Below are 21,033 nucleotides of genomic sequence, written 5' to 3' on the forward strand. Positions count from 1 at the left end.
TTAAAAGGGATATCAATAATGGGTAAAGGGTATAGTGGCGCTTTCCTGGGTATTCCTGGTTCAGTTAATTGGCATCTAGGACATTGGGAACAGTATCTGCGTATCAGTGCATACACTCCGGGCCAATAGAATTTTCGCATCAGATATTCTTCTGTTTTTTCCCGACCATAATGACCTCCCCCTCTTGGGACTTTTGTAGAACCGAACTGGGAACGTTTGGATGTACCTTACTGGTCGCTATTGTATCTGTTAACTTTTGTAATGCGGTCTCATGCACTAGTTGGTTATTGGCTAAGATTGTAGCCTGACTTTTTAAGGCCGATTGTAAGGCCTCCCGGTCTTCCTTGGCCTCTCTTTGGTGTGCTTCCCACACCAACTGTAGGTGTCTTTGTCCTTCTGCAAGTTGCTTAATCATATCCTCGAGGGATGGGGATTCACTCATGATAAACCACGCTCGTAAGCCCACCTGGGAAAAGAATCCCACTTCTGACACCACTGTGGTAGGCTGCGTTACGAGCGGATCAAGTAGAGTCAGAGAAGGGGTATCTGCTTTTTATGTTTGAAGTTTTATTCTCTGTTTTATTCACAGGACATTCTCTTATTCAATGTTTTTATATATTTGGTAAGCCTTGTGTTTTCTGCTCTTCTCAATTTCTTTCCCTTTTTCCTTAGGTTTCTTCTCCCTGTGGTCGGTTCTGGTTGTGAAGGATGTGGGCGTCTCCCTCGAACTCCGGGCATGAAGGGAAAAGAAAGGAACAGGTAAGTCCTTCTGTGGAACTGGGCTGTTTATTGTGCTCGTGAGGGAAAAGGCAGCAAGCAGGGTGAGTCCGTGAGGGGGTGGTCAGTGGTGGGGTTCAGGGTTCCTGGTGTCCATAAAGTGCCTGGTTCCCTTCCTTCCCCTTCCCTTGTGTCTCACTCACCCTCCCCGTCCTTCCTCCCGCCTCCCTGGTGCCTTTCCCGGTGCCCGTGATTCCCCGTAACCCTCCTGTCCCTAGGAGGGACCGTACCTTGTTAAGCCACGACCCTCCGAGGTCGTGGCGGCACTCTCGTGTCTCCGGCGTCTCTCTTTTCGCCGTTTCTCGCGTTTCTGTACACCTCCGGCGGTCCAACTCCTGCTTCCTCGATGGGGCTGCCGGTGACTCTGTTCTCTCGGTTGGCGTTCTTTCCTGTTCGCTCTGTTTCTCCGTCGTGTCTCCTTCCCTTCCCGGATCGTTGTCCTTCTTTTGTATTGCTCCCGGAACCCGGAAGTCGTCGTAGCTGTTCCGGCGTGGCGTCCCCTGTCTCCGGGGAGTCTGCTGAGTAATGGCGAATTCGGGGTAAGTTAGACGCGGTCTCCGAGACCCGTCTACAATGTGTACTTAAGTTTTACATGTCTTGTCAGTCAAAAACATCTAAAGGCATTTTTCACTGTTGTAAGGCCTATCTCTCCCATTGGCTAACAATGGGTTACCTTATTAAATGTAATAAGTGCCAACTTTGGATTGGGAGCAGAAAGAAAGATACTGTTTACACTGAAATTGCATTGTAATTTAATATCCTCTTTAATGGTGAAGTCATAAATCCTGAAAATGCCACTTTTAAAAAGTTGGCATTATCTTGTCCCAGACAATGTCCTGAGTCACATGACTGTGAATGTCTCTGCTGTTTGGAATTGTGTATTGTGTCCAGACAGTAACACAAAGGCTGCTTAGGGGTGGACAGGATATTCCATCCTGACAGGATGACTGGGATGAGGTTGCATTCAGCCCCACTTGCACTTCAAAGGACTTTGCCTCCTGCACACACAAAGAAATCTGACACCAGACCTGCCCTGACATGTCACCCATGACAGACTGGATCCTTGGCAGGCGAAGGGAAAGAACTTTCTAAAACTAAATATGGGGGTAGGACACGAGTAATCCCACATAATGCACAGAGTATAAACATTGGACCTCCGGAGCCACTCATCAGAACACCCCTGGACCTGTGGAAGATTTAGAAGGTCTGCTGTACTGCAAAAGGGCGGCCCTGTTGCTTGAAGGACTGCCTTACTGACTGAGAAGGAAAATTGGACCTTCTTGTCTTCATCACAGGCAACCCAGAGCATCTCCAAAGGTCAGTTGGCTGACCTCCTGTGTGAGCTATAGGAACGCAGGTGTCAGAGACCTCCCTGCAACTGTGCAGCTGACTTGTGGCAATTGGACCTGCCTGAGCCCTGGTGCTAGTCTCTGTTGGAATGAGTCCTGATTGCCAACAGGTGCCACCCCAGGTTCTGGACCCATGGCTGGCATCAGCAAGATCTCCTCCAAGTAGAAAAAAGTTAAATCCTTAAGTTTGGGCTATTCATGACCGCAAACAAGTGTGTTCGTGCCAAGAGTCTGCCGCTGGCAATGACTGCCAACACAAAGCTCTGTTGCTTGGCTCCTCACACTGCAGCAAAGACCATCAGCAACACTCGACCAGCTCGTTGTGCTACAACAATGAGTGTCCATGACACCCGTCCTGCTCCTTAAAACCCACTCCAGTGTGAATGGAACTCTTCACACTGGACTTAAGAAGATACCTTTCCAGCTGGAGTAACCTACCTGGCCGGTGCTCCATTGAGGCTGGCCTGAACTTGTGACTTTCCCTGGGTGGAGTGCAACCAGGTGACTGTGAGTAGCATTTTGTATTTTTAGGCACTATTTTCACTAAACATGTTAAAATTGAATATATCGGGCTCTACTAATTGGATTTTTGTTATTCTGCTATCATTTTATTTTTTTAACATTTACTCTGTTTATCTAGTTTAGTTTGACATTTTTCTTGCATTGTGATTCCACCATACTACTATTTGTGTACTGTATCAATACTTTACACATTGCCTCTATGTTGAGACTGACTGCTTTGCGCCAAGCTTCCAGAGGGTTAAGCACAGGTTCATTTAGTGACTTTAGTGCTTCACCCTGACATGAACTGTGGTTGTTGCCTGAGTGGTACTTCCACCCTCCACAACCAAAACTGTTTCTTACCCATCTTTCAATCTTCAGCATATCTTCTGTTTGAGGATTCTGAATGTGGTAGTGAGGACCTGGTGATCCGCGAAAGCTTAGATTGTTTTTCCCTGATTGACCTGATGGAAATGGTGGAAGACACAGAGTAGAGCCAGACTTTCTTCCCCGGCTTGGGAGTAAGCAGTGCCAGCTGTGACTGGGATAAGCAATAATCTTACCTGGTCCCTCTGTGTCATGTTGTTTCTGAGTCAAGAAGACATGGCGCACAGTCCATAGGAGCGGCATTTGGAATAATTTCAGTATGCAATGAAGGTTGAAAGTGAGCCATTGGCAATGGCCTCAGTATTTCGAGTTTTGATGGCTTCAGACTGACGTGGCAGTGTTGGCACTAGTGAAAAGTGTTTACATTCTTGGTAAGATCTCTCAGTGGTGACCTGCAGAAACAAATCTGATATGTGAACAGTAAAGAAGCACAGTAACTGGCCATGTCAAGGAATGATTGAAGGGATAAGTGCGTACTGTGAGAAAATGTGCCCATAGAACTTCAGCGAAGTCTGTCTGAATTCACACTTTTCCTTTGTTAAGTGTGAGATGTGCTTCTGTCAAAGCTTTACAGAAAGGCCTTGTCACTTTTTTGTGTTCTTGCTTCATCATGTAGCTTGAAAGTTGGACAAAAGCCCAGGAACCATATAAGAAGTCCCGGTGCTGACCTCTGGCCAAAACCAGATACGTTGTGCATCTTACAAACTACTATTTGTGTTTTAACATGTCTAGACAATGCTAATGGTCTGAACAGCAGTGCCTCGTTCTGCCTACTGTGGAAAGTGCACAAAACCACATCACTTATATTTGTGCAATAAAGGACCACATTTCTCTAAGCCCTTCACAGGTTGGTTATGGCCGGAGGCAGCTCATTCAAATCTCTCTGCTTAGTTCACCGAATCGGAATCGGTCACCTTTCTCCAGCTAAAACTACGCTGATACACCCAAAGAGAGAGCATTCTCCATTCAAGACTGCCTCCTCCCTAGTTAGCATCAAGAAAACATACACTGGGTACACTTGTAAAATGATGGTGGCTAAACTGGGGAATTCACCGCTAAGATCATCCACGTTTAATTCAGGAAGGCTGCAGAAAATAAACCCGGCTTTCCCAAACAGATGACACTCTCAACAGTTGTGACTTGTTTGTAGTGGCCTAAATGCTCAATCCTACAACTATTCCCCTATTAGGCCTCTAGTTAACCCTCCCCTCTACCAACCACACAAAATCTATAAAGATGCCTCTAACCGACACCCAAAAAGTGCAGTGCGCCCTCCTCAGTAATAACACATACTGTTTGCCATCTATCAAGAAATAGTTATTTGAAATAAAACACATCTCATATATATGTGATTTTATTTTATATATATATATATATATATTGCAGTTGGCGCTCCCCAATTAGGCCTCACTGGATTCCATTTACAGAATGTATGGCATTGTTATGTTTTCACCAAGTCTTCCACAGCTTCTCTTGTAGCCTAATGGTAAAGGTTTCTAAGTTTCAGTCTGAAAGTGACTGATTCAAGCCATAATCTCCGAGTGGCTGCCACACACATCGTCTGAATTAGACCTCGCCTAGAAGCAGAAGTTGTCCCTGCTCATGCTGTTATCAAATGAGCAATAGTCCCTTATAGGGGCGGGGGGCTTACTTACTGCTTCGCAGCACTCTCAAACACAATTTACCATCTATTAATATGTTGCTCACTTAGATACTGCTGCGTCCTTGGGAGATACTCTCTAAACTACACCAGAAAGATTTTACTTTCAGTATTAAACAATTTTAAGTTTATAAAAAAAGTTTTAACGGCTTAATGGCCTATGATGGCCCAACCTTCAGAGCTTTTCTTTTCTGCATTACATAGGAAGAAGGCCAATAAATACATGAGGCGAAGTTACTGTGAAGTTACTGAGTTCCACGAAATTCATGTTCATGATACGCGTGTTGGTTTGACTCCTAACTGGCAATCTACGTTATGTCTAATGATGACGTGTTTCACTTCCTAAGCAAGGTAAAGGCTTTCAAGAAGGTTGTCTATAAAATCATATAAGTAAAGGAACAAAAATGTAAAGTCTGAAAAGGAAAGATCAATAAATGGGCCTCTCCAATCAAATCCCAATGACTTAAAATGCAAGGTTTTTAGTTCAAACAGTACATGCCCCATTGTTGCGTTTCAAGGTAAAACAGCTGCATGCAAGGACAAGTGCTGAAAAGTACCCAGCCCCTCACCAGGTTCCAAGTGAATTCAACTGGATTAGTCTTTGGGGGATAATAATTTAAAATAATGTATTCTGTTTTAGTGAAGTTTGGAGTTCATTTTGCAAATCTGGGGCATGCATTTTGATGTGTGAATTGCTAGATTTTCTATAATTCCTCAAGAAAAATACAAAGAAAAATAAAAAGTGGTCAACATCCAAGAAAAAACTATGGAGACCAAACGTAGACAAGTACTATGTACAATATAAACGGCCACTACAGAAGATAACAAGCATTTGCAATGCAATAGGTCTCGCATTTCCTTGAGTTAGAGCTATTGGCATTGTAAATTCATAACTGGACTTTTCTCGCCACACAAATTGTTCAACCCTGCCTCATAATCTCGTCTTTTCCTGCCATATAATTTCAGTGGCTCTGCATATAACTAAAGCACTCCCATTTACCTTCTTCCTCTATCTGCAGCAAAAAATTAAAATGTTGCCATTTAGCATCCTAATTTAAATCTGCCCTGCTAATTCCAATGGAGTACCACTTTCACCACCCCACCATCAGAGTTGCTGGTTGACTAACACAATTCCCCTGAAAAAGACACAAGACACCCACAGAGTGGAAATAAACTAGAAGGGTCATCCAAACTTATCAAGAGTGATCAAACAGTCATAGTGTAATAAGGATGTTAAGTTGGCCTGAATCATGGTTATAATTGTAATAAGGAGATATTATTAAAACATATACAATTATCATAAAACCCTTTATCCAAAATGAACTTTGGACATTAGACTTTAATGCTCAAAACATCCCTTAGTGAGCACCATAACAAAAATATAATTTGTAATAAACATGGTCATGCAACCATATTGTTAGCCCATAAAGGACAAACCCCCATTAAAAACACAGGAGACAATAATGCACTGTAACCATATACAATTTTGCTCAATGTTACTAAGCCTAGGCCACTTAGGAAATCGGAATTTTTCTCTGCCCCATCATGTCCTTCAGATCTTATGCTCTGAGGTACCACTGTGATCTAGATACAGAATTCTGCATCCTTTCAAGGCAACAGAATGCAATACACTGACAGCTACAATTTTAGAGTAATCCTCTATCGGTGAACATATATGTAGGCGAAATAGAGGAACCATGCTTATCATAAGTCATATGCACTTTGTAGTTCACTTCCAGAACTGGGCCAACCGTTTACCCGCAGTCACTTACATGAATTGGCCTTCATCTAAAAAAAAAAAATAGCACACCTTTTCTGCTTTTTTGAGCATATCTTTAGTAAATCCAGTTAGAGTATCTGTTCTCCGAACTTTTGTGCATAGTCCTTTTTGGTAGCATTCGAGTGTCTTTTCAAAGTAAAAATTCTCGATACATTTCATAAAACTGTGACGGACCGGGTGGCATTGTGCTGTAATGGAGTTGCTAACAACTTAAACAAGCTGTATGCCTTGAAACTTTATCTGAGAATAAAGCCTATCCCATCATTTTAATGGCAAACAATTTACCAACAATATATCCAATACTTAATATATCTGAACACGTGCTGTAGAGCAAGACAGCTGTAATCAAACCAGGCTTGTCTTATCACAATAGTTGATGTAGCCCTTAAGCTTCCCGCCACATTTTTTAGGTTGCAGCCTACTAGACAGCACAAGTGTCCGGTTTTTTGCTAAAGACATCTTGGAGACTTTCAGAAAGTTGACCTAGGAATGCATTCTGCTCAATTCCAATCATCTTTGTAACTCACACTTTCTGGATTTCAATTTGCTGGCTTTATTTGCTTTAGGCTTTCCAGGTTCAGTTCTTCCCTCCTGTTGCATAAACCGTGTTTTGTGTATCCTTCCATGCCTTCTGTTAAGAGGCCTTTAAATCTTATTGTTATCTCATCACATTTGCTGTGCATTCAAAGACAGAGGTCAAATGTCAGCGCTGTCTTCCCAGGGTGTTTGTTTACTTTTCTTTCTCTGACTTCAAAGTGAGAGGATTTATGTGACAATTGTGCGGATACTGGAGGTAGAGAAGAGCTTTTTTTCTAGCACACAACAACGTTTAAATAAATTATGCAAGTATTTCAGAATGTATCAGAATTATTATGAACGCACAACTGAAGCACATTTTTTGTTATTGCTGAAGTGTTAGAAACAAATACTTCAATATGATCAAAATGAATCATTAAACTAGGTGATGCCATATCCACTCATTTTCGCCTGTGCACGGTATAATTTTATTACTAAAACAGTAATTCTGTGCAAATGTAATGGTCATTTCAATTGAAAATGCGTCTGTAATGGCAGTGTTCTACCACACCATGAATACTTCACTCTACACCACTCCACTCTACTCTGCACCACTCCACATCACTGTGCTCTACTGTACACCAATCCACTTTACAACACTCTACGCCACAGCACTCTATGCCATTTCACACTACACCGCTCTACTTTACCCTGTACCCATCTACTCTATGCCAATGCATTCTTCGCCGCTCTACACCACTACACTCTTCAGCACTGCACTCTACAACACTCCAGTCTAGGCCACACCAATCTACTCTGCATAACTCCACTCTACACCTCTGTACTCTGCACCACTCTGCAACACACCACTGCACTCTATGCCAATGCACTTTAGTATGTAACACTCAACTCTATGCCCCTGCACTCTACACCAATCCAGTGTACGCTACTCTAATCCACTCTGCACCATTGCACTCTATGCCAGTGCACTCTACACCACTTTACTCTATGCCATTACACTCTATGCTACTCTATGCAACTGCACTCTACCCTGCACCACTCCACTCTAGGCCACTTGACTCTACTCTGAAACAATCTACTCTATGCCACTCTACTCTATGCCACTGCACTCTACTCTTAACCACTGCACTCTACTCTACGCCATTGTACTCCACGCTACACCACTGCATTCTGACATTCTACTCTCCGCCACTCTACTCTGCACTACTTCAAGCCACTGCACTCTATGGCACTATATTCTACTCTGCACCACCCTACGTCACTGAACTCTATGCCACCCAACTATTCTCTGCACCACTGCCCTCTGCATCACTCAACTCCATGCCACTCCACTCTGCACCACTCAACACCAAAAGCTCTGTGCCACTCTACTCTGCACCACTTTACTCTGCACCACTCTACTTTTCACCACTCTAATCTATGCTATTGCATTCTACAACGTTGCATTGTACGCTGCTGAATTCAATGCCACTGCACCCTACACCACTATACTCCCCAACACTCTATGCCAATGCACTCTACACCCGTCCACTCTACTCTATGCCACTCCAGTGTATGCCACTCTACACGACTCCACTCCAATACACAACTCTCTCTGCCACTCCACTCTACAACACTCTACTCCACTCTTCGCCATTTCACTCTATGACACTCCATGTCACTCTCCTCTTTGCCAGTTTTAACCATGCTGAGCAGCAGCCACGCTGATGAACAATGTGGCTAAAACACATTGTCAAAGCCAATAGCTCTTGCATAGGCAAGACCTATTGGCTTTGCCAATGATTGTAGCAGTATGTGCCTGCAACAGGCAATTGATATTTCCAACCATTGAAATCCCCTGTTTCAATGATGGCTTTACTTTAGCCTCATACACGAGACACCATATTGCTACCTTGCCTTTCTGGGGACTGTGCTTTCCCTCTTTATTTCCATAGATCCGTCCAAAAATATTTTTCAATGTCAAGTGATGTGGAGGATTTTTGTGCATTTATATTTTTGATTACCATTAACAACGTGCAGAGTGTAATCTCACACTTGGTTACACAGGTACACTGGTATAGTACTGGTACTTTTAAAACAAATGTGCTATTTTGCATAGAAGTGTGTCTTCCTGACTCTTGTTAACTAGGTCTCAATTTGGGCCTACCAGCATCTTTCTCAAAATGGATATCCTTCTTCTCTTCCCCCTGTAAATTTAATTGTTTGTATTTTCTGCGGCATGCACTCAAGCAGAATCACACTTGTTTATTTCCGTTGGCATTGTTCATGTTGTTCTTAATTATCCCCGGCTCAGTCATAAACTGCAACTAATACAATAAGATCTTTCAGGTAGCTTACTGTACCCTATGCATTCATAATAGTTCACTGTTGTTCATGTATCTCGTTTGTTCCACCATCTCAGGATGGCATTAACATAGAGGGCAGAATAATTATTCATGTAGTGGGATAGTGCATTGGTATTAAGGCAATATGGCGCTCAATGGAACTGTGCTCTGCTTTGCTGTGAAAGTAACATATTTTATCATACCACTATGATTCTGCAGTTTTACTAAATTAATTTGTAAACTTGGGGGGTCATTACGACATTGGCGGGCGGCTACCGCTGCCCGCCAGGCGGTAACCGCTGTGCGGCCGCACTCACGCGGTCCCCATTATGACATTCCCGCCGGCCCAGCGGGAATGAGGCCGCAACATAGGAGCCGGCTCCTAATGGAGCCGGCGGTTTTGTGGCCGTGCGACGGGTGCAGTTGCACCCGTCGCGCTTTTCACTGTCTGCTATGCAGACAGTGAAAAGCTGGCCGGGGCCCTGTTAGGGGGCCCCTGCACTGCCTATGCCAATGGCATGGGCAGTGCAGGGGGCCCCAGGACACCCCTTACCACCAGCCTCTTCCTGGCGGTGCAAACCGCCAGAAACAGGCTGGCGGTAGGGGGGTCGTAATCCCCAGGGCAGCGCTGCAAGCAGCGCTGCCCTGGCGGATTACATCCGCTGGGGCCATTGTGGCGGTAAACTGCCGGCCCCGGCGGTGCGACCGCGGCGCTACCGCCGCGGTCAAAATACACCGGGAGGCACCGCCAGCCTGTTGGCGGTGCTCCCTTCATTTTGGCCCTGCGGTTATAATACCGCCAGGGTCATAATGACCACCATAATGTATTAAATCCCTTGGTTTTGGGGATGACCTTTCCTCTGCTTCTAGGGATGCTGTCCATGTCTATCTTGATTTTTTAGCCCACTTGGGACATAGATTATTTTTGAATCTCTGTAATGCCCCGTTTCCAGAGGAGCCTTCATGGCATTAACTTTGTACCGCATATTCTATTAATTTTTGTAATGAATCCTTTAAACTATGTCTCTGATCTAGACCTCAGACTGTTTTCTGATCTTTTTTAAGTGCATTGAGATGCCTGACCTTAGGGACACAATACTTCATGAAACTGAGAGCCTTTTGCTGCGCTGCTATATGACAATTCAAAAGGGTAGAAATGCACTGAATCTACAAGACACAATGCATTCCTGTCCTTTCAGCTAGCCCACAAATTGCAGCCAAGCACCAACTCAGACACCCTTCCACCATGGTGCAAGGGTGTCTGTGTTGTTGGCATGATTGTTTTTGTGCAGGAAGGGGTACTCTGGTGGCGCTCTGGTGGCGCACAGGGCTTGTAAATAAGTCCTGATTTTTAACACTGTTGGAATGGAAAAGTCTGTTGCATTCTGATGGACGTACACCCCTGCCCTGAGTGCCGTAACTATAATGATGTCTGGATCTCTAATGCTGATTTTTGTTGTAATGGGTGAAAATGGACTATGCATGTGTGCCATGACATAGGCCGTAGCAAGGACATCGGTCTGTTCGGACCATAAGGGACACCAAAAGCGATACGCTCATAGTGATGAAAGGCTACTGCTTTTACCAGGAGTTACACAGCACGAGTGTGGAGGTGGCAGCATACCATGTAGTGATCAGTAAGAGTGAAGAGATCTTTTACCTTTCTCACTATAGTGAGGCCTACTCATTTAATGTTCATCTGCTGCATGATTAACTCACCCTTGGCCTACATCGGTTTGGTGTAGTGCAGTGCATGTGTGGTATCCATGTGCTGGGTGTATGTGTGCATATGAATGGTAAAATACAGGTCTAAGGCCGTGCTGGTAAAATATATTTGTGCCTGTGAATGACACATAAAGGAGGCAGTGCTGTGTTGTGAGAGTATGCTATATGCATGTGCTGGGTGTATATGTGCCTATGAATGGTACAATATGTGAAGGATGTAGTGCTGTGCAGTGCATGTATACCATAGGCATATGCTGGGTGTATGTGTGTCTGTGAATGGCACTATGCATGGAAGCTCTGGGTTCCATTTCAGAAGGCCCAGGGCTGACTAAGGAAACATGAGGAGAGGAGGTAGCAGATTCCCCCCCATACAGATTTGTGTATTGCTACATTCCTGTCAGCTGGGTGGAACACACTGGAGAAAGGGAGAGCCAGGCCCTCCAGTACCCTTCAAAAGGTGATCTTTAATTCAGAGACAGGATACTGGGAAGGAGCCTGTGTGCATCTCAGGAAGGAGATAGGCCTGATAAGAAAAGCATGAACAGCAGGGCTGAGGTCATGGGTAACTTTTTGATACCCGTATCACTGTGGCTGACATCCAAGTGTGAACCTCTAGTCACTTCCATTGCCTGTGTTACGGGGCTATCAGATTTGGAATTGCTCCTGCTGTGCTTTCTAGAGGAAGAGAGAGCAGATGAGAAGGCACTTCAAAGGATGTAGATTCCAGGCACAACATCCACCCCATAACAGGCTGCGAAGAACTTCTCCCTGTGGATCACAGAATGCATTGACACAATCTCCCCCGCCAAGCTAGCCAATTCCAAAGGACCTGCCAGAAGAGCCAGCTACTTCACTGCAGAGCTAAAATCCAGTGAGCGCAACTGCCAGTGACTAGAAAAGAAATGGTGCACCAGCAAAGATACAGGCCACCAGACCTACAAGGCAGCAGTCAACCAGTGTCACCGTCTCCTAAAAGAAACAAAGAAGAACACCCAAGCAGACCACATAGAAGCCAGCATAAACCTCACCCCTCTCAAGAGCTGTGTGACACCACCCACAGACCCCTGCCCCACCAGGTCTTCAAACTCATGAGCAATGATTGGTGACAAGCTCAAGAAAGTCCTGAACACCTCCATCACCTCAGCCACTTCCCCCTGAAGACTGTAAACACAGGGAAGTGAGGCCCCTCCTGAAGAAACCATCCGCCAACCCAGCAGAACTGAAGAACTACCTGCCCATCTCCCTGCTCCCCTTTCCAGCAAAGGTTCTCGAGAAGGCAATTAATCAGCGAATCACTGAATTCCTGGAATGCAAAAATCTCCTGGACCCCTCACCATCTGGATTGCTGGCCAACCACAGCACCAAGACTTCCCTGATTGCAGTCACAACGACATCAGGGCCCATCATGGACCATGGCAAAATGGCAGCCCTCGCCCTCCTGGACATGTCAGCTGCCTTTAACACTGTCTCCCATCACATCTTCATCAACAGACTCCCCAACATCTGAATCCACGGAGACACCCTGAAGTGGATCACCTCTTACCTCACCGGAAGAATCCAGAGAATCCATCTCCCTAGGAGCGTCTCTCAGCCCCACCATCTTCAACATGACCTCCTCAGCCAACACCATCAGATTGCACTAACTCAGAATAATCTCCTACGCCAATGACACCCAGCTCATCCTCTCATTGTCAGAAGACCCCCCCACCACCAGAGCCAACTTTCACAGTTGTATGATGAACATCACCGACTGGATGAAGGACACCTGTCTCAAACTCAACACAGACAAGCAACAACACCTCACCAAGGAACGAACAATGGTGGCCTGCTAAACTTGGCCCATCCCCCACCCCAACAGACCTTGCCCTCACCCTTGGCATCATCTTGGACAGCAAGCTATCTATGAAGAAACAAGTAAACATAGTCTCATCCGCCTATTTCCACACCCTATGCATGCTCTGCAAGATCTTCATGTGGCTCCCAGTCAACACCAGAAGGACCATCACACAGGCCCTTGTCATCAGCAGGCTGGGAACACACTGTACGATTTATGACACCAGACTGCATGGTTGTGATTTATGTAGGTTGTGTTTATTGGTCTTTACACAGTATAGATGGTATGAATAGAGGATAGTTGTTGTGAACTGGAAGGTTGTGATGGCGTCCCTCTTCCAGACACTTTCTCTTGTCTTTTTTCTTTTAGCCTCGCGGGAAGCGTGTGGAAATAGAAGAGAAAAGACACGGTAAGTGTGGGTTTGGGGCTGGATTTCTTTATCTTCTATTTTTCCTTGCCTCTCTGGTTTCTTTTTCCTATCTTTTCTAGTCACTCTCTTCTGTCCCTCCCTGGTCCCCCTCGTCCTCTCTTCCACTCTCCTTGCTGGCTTCTTTCCTTTCTTCCACTCTCCTTGCTGGCTTCTTTCCTTTCTTCCACTCTCCTTGCTGGTTTCTTTCCTATCTTCCTTTTCCCCTTCGTCTTTCCTTGTTTGTTTCCACAATATCTCTTGTGGATTGACTTCCCGGCTATCTTGGTCCTTTTTCCTTCCTACTTAGACCTGTTCAGTCGTTTTGGTTTCTTGTCTTTCCCTGTTTTCTTTCATACGACTGTTTCGACTTGTTTCGTTCTTTGTGCTTATTTCTCTCTCTCTCTTATTTTCTGTCAGTGCTCCCCGTGAAGTGCCCGTTTTCCTTCCCTATTTTCCTTCGCCTCCCGCCTCCCGCCTCCCGCTCCTTTCTTCCCCGTCCCGCACCTCTGTACCGGGAGTAGCCACGCTTCTCCTGAAGCGTGGCGGCTCAATCATAGGCTCCCCGGGGCCAGCGGTCTTCGTCTTCGCAACTGCACTCCTCCGCTACAAATCCCAGAGTAGTTCCGCTCGTCCGAAGAGCGGGTTCCGTGCCTCCTCCGTCAGCGTCCTCTTGATCCGTCCGTTCCTTGTTGTTTGTTGACTCTGGTGTACTCCAGCTCCAACTCCCGGCTTCCTCTCCAGGAAGAAGAGGAAGCCTTGTTTTAACCACTGTCAAGTCCCGCCGTGGTGGCAGAGGACCAATGAGAGAGCCGACCTCCCAGGTAGCTTCCGTGGTGAAAGTGGCAGTGTCAGAACAAGTACGCAAAGTGTGTGGGTCGGATCGAAGCGACCCATCACACACACACTCTATGTAGGAATCACTGCACACCTCCTGAAGAGACTACAGACAATACAAACCCTAGAGGCAAGACTTATCCTTGACCTCCACAGACGGACCCACATCACACCCACCTCAAGAAGCTACACTGGCTCCCAATCCAGAAGAGATGCCAGTTCATGATATCGACCCACGCATTCAACGCCCCGCACAACGAAGCACAAGCATACGCATGACCTTCCACCAACCAACCAGACATGTATGATCCACCTCCCTCTTCCTCGCAGACACCCCCTGGATCTGCCGATACAACAGCAGAAAACGCTCCTTCTCTCACCTGCCAACCAAAGCTTGGACCGACTTTTCCCTGTACCTCAGGGCTACCTCATCGCTCCAGCAATTCAGGAAAGGATTCAAGACCTGGCTGTTTGAATGAACATATCACTATGAAGCAGTTACCATTGCTGTCAGAGTCACCAGATCCTCGGGGTCTGTGCACGTTCCCAACACTTCCACCACAAGACAGCTCCAATACTCTGATTAAAATTGTCACAGAGTCTAAGAGAGTCCAAGTGGGAAAAAGGGGATTAGGAAGGGAACAGCTGGGAAGGAGACCTGTAGGAAGTAAAAAGTTAAAACACACAATATCAAGAATATATCACATTAATCTGTACTAGGCTATGACTCTAAACATTGTCATTCTGAAAACATGGACAACCTAAGCATAGACTTAAATAACTAGACTTCAAGATTACTGGATATCTGTGAGGGAATCAGGAAAGGTTAAATGCAATGTTCAAATTCAAGTATTATCTTTTGCATTAGGATCAGGAAATAATCTGAATGATTTCTAAACCATCATATGAATCGTGTTTGAGAAACTTATTATGTACATACGACATTACATCTAGAACTCTAGTATTTTAGTTTTCTCAAAATTGCCGGAACATGAATTGCGCACATTGCAGATTTTCACAAAGGTTGTAAAATACCATGGAATGATTGTGCACCATGAATAACATTATTTAGACTCGAGAAATAAATCACACGTCTTGCCAAGTCGAAAGCCACCAAGTGAATGCCATGAAGTGGTAGCGCATAATGAACACCGTGATTTTAAACACAAGAAATGAATCGCACATTTTGCCAATTCGAATGTAACTGCCAAGAAATGGTAGCGCACACTGAATATCACGGGTTAAAGCACGAGAAACGAATCACGCGTCTTGCCGATTCGAATGCCACCATGTAACTGCCAAGAAATGGTAGCGCACAATGAATATCAAGGGTTAAAGCACGAGGAACGAATCGCGCGTCTTGCTGATTCCAATGCCACCCTGTAACTGCCAAGAAATGGTAGCGCACAATGAATATCAAGGGTTAAAGCACGAGGAACGAATCGCGCGTATTGCCAAGTCGAATATTAACATGTAAATGCCAGAAAAACCCAGAGCACATTCACACACACAATTTAAAATCTCTCAACATGAAAATTAGGCCCAAGAACTCGGATGCCTTCGAAAACGGGATCGGGGGCCCAGCCCAACCTCCGTCTTACCGCTCTGATCAAGGATCACCAGTGTAAATGAAGGGCAAAGGCCTGGAAGATCAAAGTAGGCCTCCGGAACAGGAGCTCAGGAAGTAGCTGCTGCTATGCACCGGGACCTCTGAATAGTGAGCACGTGGAGCTGGGCTGGCTCACTTTTATAGTCTTAGCCCAGCCCACCAACCACACCCAGGCATGCTGCAGGGAAAGCTTCTAGAAGGCCCTGGAAGGGGACCACGCCCTGACACACTCTGAAAGCCTGCAGCAGTACATTGCATGTGAACAGTATTTATATGCATGCTGAACATAAGTCTTTAGGATTAAACTCTGCAATGCAAAAGGTTAAACAACATCATATCAGCACAATGCATAAATTATGTTAGCTTGAAATTGTTAGGTTTTTGCATTCTAGTCGCCCGTAGAGCGCGCACTGCCCTGATGTTGACAAGTGCCTTAAGACCTTCCAGGTGATTTGCCACACTTTATAAATCCTTAATTGATTAATTTAAAGAAAGCAGACCCCAACATAAACTTCAAAGGTATTTGGTGTCTGGAAATGGACAGTAACAAGGGGAGCATGAGACCCCAAAAATTGTCAACTATTAAGCAGACAGTCGGGCTCTGCAAGGAGGAGAAGCTCTGCAAGATTTCTGCTTGTGACCAGGACTGGGGGCCAAGACCTTCTAGTCTCCAAGCCGGGTGAGAGGACATCACCCAGGGATTTCGAGGCCACCAACCTTGGAGCAACAGAGCCTGTCTGCTTGCCAAGACCAGTTTGCCTTGTGAAGAAGAGGAGGGAGTTAGAGGGAGTGATGTCCAGTGGGGGAATCCTTAGGAGTGGATCCCAGTAACAAGGTGTGAGGAGACGGTTGCTGCACTGTTTGAGTTGTTGCCCATGTACAGGGAAAAGTCAGTGACCCTTGTATGCTAGGTGAGGCTATCATGAAGACTTCTTCTATGCCGATTGGGCCACAGCGCATGTGAGGTAAGTTGATGACCCCATATGCCAGATGGGCCTGCCTTGACGTATGCTGCTATGCCAATTAGGCCAGTGCCTATGTACAGTGGAGGAACCGTGAGCCCATATATCAGAGGGGGCCACCAAGCCTAAGCAAAAAATTTGGTCTGCTTGCAACTGTCGACAGAGGATAGAGGCCACCATGTTGACCCTAACGGGTTTGAGCAATGACTGAGGACCAGTACCTGAATCATTGCACCTCTCTGCCATCGGTGGGACTAAGGAACTTACCCAGCATTGGAGGAATATCAAGAATCCCCTGCCCTTTTCATAAACAGTCAGAGTAGGACTTCTGAGACTCAGACTACTAATGATGCTTAACCTGAATGTCACCTACAGTGAATGTGGAACGACCACTACCGCTAGTTTGAGGGCATTGGGGTTCAGGGAACCGACTATGAAACACTCGAGCCCTGCCCTCACAGCACTGGGACTATGTACATTGTTTGTGAATGTCATATTTTAATTTGTAGGCATTGTTAGAGATGGGGTCTATAGTTTGCAGTGGTTTGCACCCTGTTCAAGTAGGGACCTTCACCCTAGTCAGGCTAAGGGAGTTACACACCTCAGATAACCCCTGCTCACCGCTTTGGTAGCTTGGCTTGGGCAGCCAGGCTTATCTCAGAGGCAATGTGTAAAGTATTTGAACACACACACACACACACACACACACACACACACACACACAGAAACACAGTAAAAAAAAAAAAAAAAAAATACACATAAGTACTCCACACCAGTTCAAATAAACGGCCAATATTTACAGGAGTAAAAAAGACCAAAACAACAGCAATCCAACATACAGAAGTAAAAATATCACTTTTTAAAGGTTTAAATGAGTCTTAATCCATAGGAATCAATGGTTGTATCTTTTTTACACACAGTATCTTAGTTGTGTCAAAAAATAAAGAAGATGCAGGCCGCAGGGGAGGTGAGGTGCTGGAAAAGCCAAGCATTACGTTAATCCCTTACTGCGCAGGGGAGGTAATATATTGATTCTTTTCTCTCAGGTGAGATCATGCGTCAATTCCTTACTGGCAGGGGAGGTGATACGTTGATTCTTTCCTCGCAGGAAAGGTAATGCATTGATTTCCAGACACGCAGCCTTGCTTCCTTACTGCGGTGTGGGGGTGATGAGAAATTGACACCTGGGGATGATGCATGGAAAATCCAGACACGCAGAATAGATGGAATTGCGCTGAAACAGGTGCTGTGTCGATTCTGCAGCCACGCGACAAGCAATGCATTGATTTTTCTGCTGTGGCGCATCAGTGCGTGGATTTTCTCCTTCAGGTCATCGGCTTCCACTTCCAAGGGCCCAGGGACTGGAGTTGGCACCAGTTGGCAAGTCAGGACTCTCAGCATAAGAGCCCAGGCAGTGGTAGATTAAGTCTTTGATGTTCCTGAGACTTCTTAACAGGAGGCAAGCTCAGTTGAAGCCCTTGGAGAACCTTGGAATGCAGGATGTAAAAGCAAAGTCCAGTCCTTTCACTCCCAGGACAGAGGCAACAAGCAGCAGGCCAGCACAGCAAAGCAAAGCAGCAGGCAGAGTGGCAGTCCATCCTACAGCATCCAGCTCTTCTTCCTGGAAAAACGTCCTCAGTCTAGAAGATTCATTGAATTGTGGGCCTTTTGTTGGGGTAAATATTGGGGTATAAAAATTGTAGGGTCCCCCGTGCCCAAGGTGAAGAAAATCTTTACTTATCAGTGATTCTGCAATCTAGCAGCTGGCCTATAAATAACAGCCTATATTTGATGCAATCAATAAAAAGGGCATTAAAATTAACTCGAAACTTATGATATCTCAGTTTGTATTCGAGAATGAGCTGACAGAAGAAAGCAACTGGGACCGTACTCCGAAACTAAGTTATTGTCATTACAAACCTTTGTTTATATTATAAATACTGCACATTAAAAAAAACATAGATAGAGTCTTGATGGACATCTCCTGAGCTGTCTACATTGCCTCAGTGGTGGTGCAGAGTAGACTGGTGTGCCCAGCAATAAAAAACAGTCTGTGAGGCCAGGGAATGCCCACGCAAGCATAACCAGATTTGGGATAGATAGTGGGATCATTTTGGGCTGGGTTCCTTACTATAAATAAGTGAAAGGTTTTTCCACAGATGCTTTAATTTTGGACTTGCTATCATATCTGCATACACTGGATGTTTTGTTTAATTGGTGCCCAGCGACAGCTGGAAATGATATAATGGACAAAATAACAATAAAAGTGTTTATTAAATAAATTTAAAAAACATAGACTTCTTATCTTCTTATAGCTAAGCCTAGTACACTGCCGAGAGCTTATCAGTGGCCGGGCACACTTGTTACACCAATTTGCTTTTGGGGCTCTGCATCTGGGGGTGAGAATAGTCTTGAGAGCAGGAGTCGCACCTAGCACCTAAATAGATGCCACACATAATTTCTAGAGCAGAACAGCGTCAATGCAGCCTCACACAGTGCCACCTACCAGTGCACAGAGGTACTGCTGAAAAATGTCCAGATCCAGGCTGACACCTGGGGAATATTTCAAAAGGTGAGGAATCTGTAGCTAGAAGGCTCTATCACAAATTACCCATTAGAAAACAGACTTTCTGCAGGTTCACCCCCCTTTCTGTGGCCATTTTGACTACTTGGCACTGGTGTAATGACTCTAAAATGCCATGAGCTCAGCTAACATGGACCCAGTGCATGTGCTATGACCCTTAAAAGGCACGTTTAATTGGTTTATCCCTAATTGACATAATTTGACTTATTTGCAAGTCCCCTAGGGCCTGTAAGTTGTGGGCTGCAGGACTAGTTGTGCCACCACAAGTGTGACAAGGCAAAAGCAAGCCTCCCAGCCTGCTGGCCAGCAGAGCAGTTTTAAATTTCTAAATGCATTTTGCCATTTAAAGCCATGACAATGCCAAAGCCTTCCTTTTTAATATTTGTTAGTCACCCCTAAAGCAGGCCTACTTAGCCCTAAAGGCAGGGTGCACTATATTAAAAGGTTAGACCTGTAGTTTCATGATTTAAGTTCCTAATAGTAAAAACCAACATTGTTGTTTTTACTGTTTAAAGGCTAGAAGCCCCACTAATGTCACTGATGGGCAAAGTGCAACTTTAGCAAGTTGTCACTTTGTTGCCACAGGTTTTCCAGTGCCCGTTTATGGTTGTACACAAAAGATTCACTTCCAGACGGCCTGCTGGCCTCTTGGGGAGGAGTGTGAACGGCTTCCAGGAAAGCCTGCAACGTGCTTACCAGGGGAGGAATTATCTCCTTGTGGATGGAAAAGCTATACAGGGTGAGTCCAATAAAGAACTTCAGAGGAGAAGCCACCTTTAAAGGGCAAATGGTGAGCACACATGAAGAGGGGCTGCTCCTTTGTGTAGGTAGACAGGAGATCTTTGGGTACACCAAGGGTAAAACACTGGTCAAATCATCTTTTCAGTGGGTGTGTAGCCCTCAGGTTCGCCACACCAAGCTCCACACACTGAGACGGTTCAGCAATCTTGGGAGTGGGCAGACTAGAGAACTCTTCGATAGCTAGCTGACACAATTCACAGGAAGTTGTCATCAGGTGTGAGGAATCCAAGAAGCCTCTTGGCTAGCGACCGCGACATTGCCCGAGGGCACTTTTTGGGCACCGCAGACCTCAGATCTCAACTGTACCGGAGAAAAGAATCGAAGAACTTCCCTGTTGACCCTTTACCTGGCAAAGAGAGGATACACCAATGTTGATCTCCACCTGTGGATCCTTGGGCTAGCAAAGTGAGGACTGTGCTGGTAGAGACGTTCTCCCCAAACCCCAGACAGAAGCAGAGACTCCAAGAGTCAGTAGGCTGTTCTTTTTCCAGGGCCACAAAAGCTGGAGAAGCCTGCCTTGGTGTGTTGGTAGCCCAGATCACTGGATGGTCGCTCACAACAACAGTGCAGCTTGAGAGACCCAGTCCTGATGCTCAAAAGCTGCAACTGAGGCTGCCAGACCCTGAAAAGCTGTCAGAGTGCAGTTTGGTTACTCAGAAAGAGAGTTATCGCCAGAAGGTGTAAACTGCTGGTTTTGTTGTGACTGGAGACCAGTAGTCCAATGGCAACTGGATGTTTGTTGGACCAAAGAGGACTTTGAGAGATATCTACTGCAGTGGTCCAAGTCGACCCACCAGGACCGTGGACCGAGGTGTAGCTCCAGGAAGTCCCCAGTCAGCCTCCTCAGCATCTTTACCATCCTGCGTCCCTTGCATCGGGACCACTCCATAGAGGTCAACTGCAAGTTGCTATTAACACTGGAACTGGAATGAACATTGCGTCCTCTTTGAGGTAATTGTT

At 45.5% G+C, this 21,033-nt stretch overlaps 1 long non-coding RNA gene across 1 annotated transcript in view; it reads left to right on the forward strand.

Moving 5' to 3' along the window:
• Nucleotides 1-670: 670 nt before the first annotated feature.
• The window catches only part of LOC138260363 (uncharacterized), a 70,342-nt gene continuing 49,979 nt past the window's right edge, over nt 671-21,033 (forward strand). The window contains exons 1-2 of the long non-coding RNA XR_011198844.1: nt 671-759; nt 13,244-13,283. This is a non-coding gene — a long non-coding RNA (uncharacterized lncRNA). The remainder of the gene's footprint in view (nt 760-13,243; nt 13,284-21,033) is intronic.

This window comes from Pleurodeles waltl, chromosome 9 (genome assembly GCF_031143425.1).
Source record: "Pleurodeles waltl isolate 20211129_DDA chromosome 9, aPleWal1.hap1.20221129, whole genome shotgun sequence".
In the NCBI taxonomy this organism is placed as follows: domain Eukaryota; kingdom Metazoa; phylum Chordata; class Amphibia; order Caudata; family Salamandridae; genus Pleurodeles; species Pleurodeles waltl.